This window comes from Arachis ipaensis, chromosome B01, assembly GCF_000816755.2.
Source record: "Arachis ipaensis cultivar K30076 chromosome B01, Araip1.1, whole genome shotgun sequence".
Classification (NCBI taxonomy): Eukaryota; Viridiplantae; Streptophyta; class Magnoliopsida; order Fabales; family Fabaceae; genus Arachis; species Arachis ipaensis.
The window spans coordinates 56516499-56519120 of record NC_029785.2 but is presented as its reverse complement, the minus strand read 5'-3'; the positions used below and the strand labels follow the sequence as shown (position 1 = coordinate 56519120).

At 32.2% G+C, this 2622-nt stretch overlaps 1 long non-coding RNA gene across 1 annotated transcript; it reads left to right on the top strand.

Annotated features, from left to right (window-relative positions):
- On the top strand, positions 911-2324 carry LOC110271200. Its single transcript, XR_002361637.1, has 2 exons — positions 911-1484; positions 1794-2324. It is a non-coding gene; the product is annotated as an uncharacterized LOC110271200 (long non-coding RNA).

The window sequence follows — 2622 nt, the reverse complement described above, 5'->3', positions numbered from 1 at the left end:
AAATATATATTATTTTATTTATTTTTAATATATATTTTACATTTTAATATATATTTTATACATATAATTGATACTTTAATTTTATAATCCAAAACTTAAAAAAAATACGATGAATGTTTTAACAAAATTGTTTTACTATTGTGTATTGAGCAGTGAGTATTGAGATTTGAGAGTGAAGATTAGATTACATTAGATTAGTTTTGTTGGGTGCATGACATGACACAATAATGAAGTAACAGGAAATGATAGTTAAAAAGGTTTGAGAATTGTCTAATATATTATCTGCTATGTATTTGATAGTTTAAGCGGTTTGAGCTTCTATTATATACATGTATTCTATCACAATTATCATGCGCAGTCTAAATGATACCACATTGATGCAATCAAACATTTAAAAATAAATGATTTATGATAAAAATTTCTCCTTCATAAACCGTGGGAGCTTGCCATGGTTTATGCTTAGCTTTCTCTCTTCGTAAACCGTTGGAGCTTGCCACGGTTTACACACAAACCACAAACACCATAATCCGTAGTAACTTGCCACGATTTATGTTAAAATCAAAAACCGTGGTAGCTTCCCACGGTTTACATAGAAGTGTGAAAATGCACATGTACGTAAGAGATTTCTGTTTTGTGTATTTGAATAAAGTTTTCACCCAATTTATTTATTTGGGTAAATTTCCCTTCATTTTAATAGTATCCCAATACTTTCACTTGATAATAATTGGAAGAAGAATGCTAATATGTTGCACACAAATAAAAAATAAAAAAAATGCAAGACTTCTTGTATGATAGGATAAATATTTTATATATTGTATAAGTTTAATAATCCATCCATGCAGGGGATAAAATTGAAATTTATAATTTTTTAAATTTTAAAATTACAATTAACGTATGTAGGAGCCAATATTATTAGTATACAATGTGTACAATGGAATTAAACTGAAATTAAAATCAAATTATAGGCAATTTATTAATTCTCAATATTTGCTAATTTAAAATTTGAAATAAATTAGGATTGCGTCTGTTATAGGAAAACAAAAACCAATATCCTCTCTCTCTAATAAGTGTTTTCACTCAATAACGAAGACCTCCTCTCCCTCAACGGAGGCACCTCATTCTCTCCCTTTCTCATCCTTTCTCACCGGGAGATGTTTCGAGTGACGCCGTCGTCCACACCGGCGAACGCCCAGTAGCGCTTGCCGATCCTGTGGGTCTTTCTCGCAGCACCGCATCAACCCAGACCTAGAATGACCCCGTCGCAGCTGGCGTGTGCCTTCCTCCGGACGTTGACGGCGCAAGAGAAAGGGATCACAAGTGTTTGTCCTTTGATACGTCCATCACCGCATGGACGTTCTTAAATGGAGTGCCCTGTCATTCAACCGCCGTGTCATATTCCATCTCTCGTCGGTGATCACAATTCATTGAAGCCACATGAAAACGCTCCCAACCATTTCGTCGCCGAGAGTGAGCAATCTAATAAGGTGAGCAACGTTCGTTGAAACATTGTTAACGAATGGTTATTTCCATATGATTTAGATGTTTATAGTCAGTGTAAGTGAAGTGTTTTACTTTATATTAACTGCTTACCTAGATGGAAAACGAAAGAGGAGATTCAGACACCGCATTGCACTTAGGGTATGACCTATATTCGACCTCCAAATTCACAACTAAGCTGCATAAGAATCATGCTATTCTATGATTTTTATTGCATACAAAGTGCATTATTCTTTATGTTCATGTACCTACATGCTTTGTAGACTCTAATATAATATTTGATTCTTGTTTTTCAGGTTGCCAACTGATGTTAATCACAAGAGGAAGGCAACCGAGAGAGAAACATTTTCGAATGAGTCAGAAAGCCAAGTTACTCTACCGTGATCCCAGTTTTGACTTATCTTTCTTGTAACAAGGAAAAGTAGAACTTGAAAGTTGAAACTAATTTAATGCAGTTATAGTTTGTGCAGTTTCAGTGTAGATTAGAGAAGTGGAAAAAAAAGTAGGATCCTAGTTGAATCCCCCCAAGATCAAATCATATAATGTAGAATTTGACTCTTTTTTTAGATTTTGGCAAGCTTCAGATTCAAATTTTTTTAGCTCTACCTCATTTTGGGGTAAACAGGCTTGGGGATTGAGGAATGTTTTAAGTTATTATGAACCATACTTTAGTAATCTACAAAAATCAAAAGGATTCTTAGTTTATTTTTTATTGTTGCATATTCATGTTGATATTTTGGTGTCCTTTTACTTTAATCTAGAATATGCCTCAGTCATTCAACCTTTGATTTTAATTTTGTCTATGTCAAGAAGAAATTATTTATCTCCCACTTATATTTTTAGAACCTTAAAAGTTTATAGTTTTTAACTTCATTTAAAAATATTTGAAAATATTTAAAGATATTATAAATTTATTTTCATGTCAGTTGAATTGATATTTCTAAGAACTAATTTTTCGTTGAAATTATTTTTTAAGAGATATGAGAAGACAATAAATATAGATAAGTCACAAAACAACACCTTGGCTACAGTACAGTGTTCTATAATGCAATGAAATATTTAGTTTACATTACTTGTTAAATTAAGGATCATACACTTTGAAAACATTACAAAACTTAAAAGATC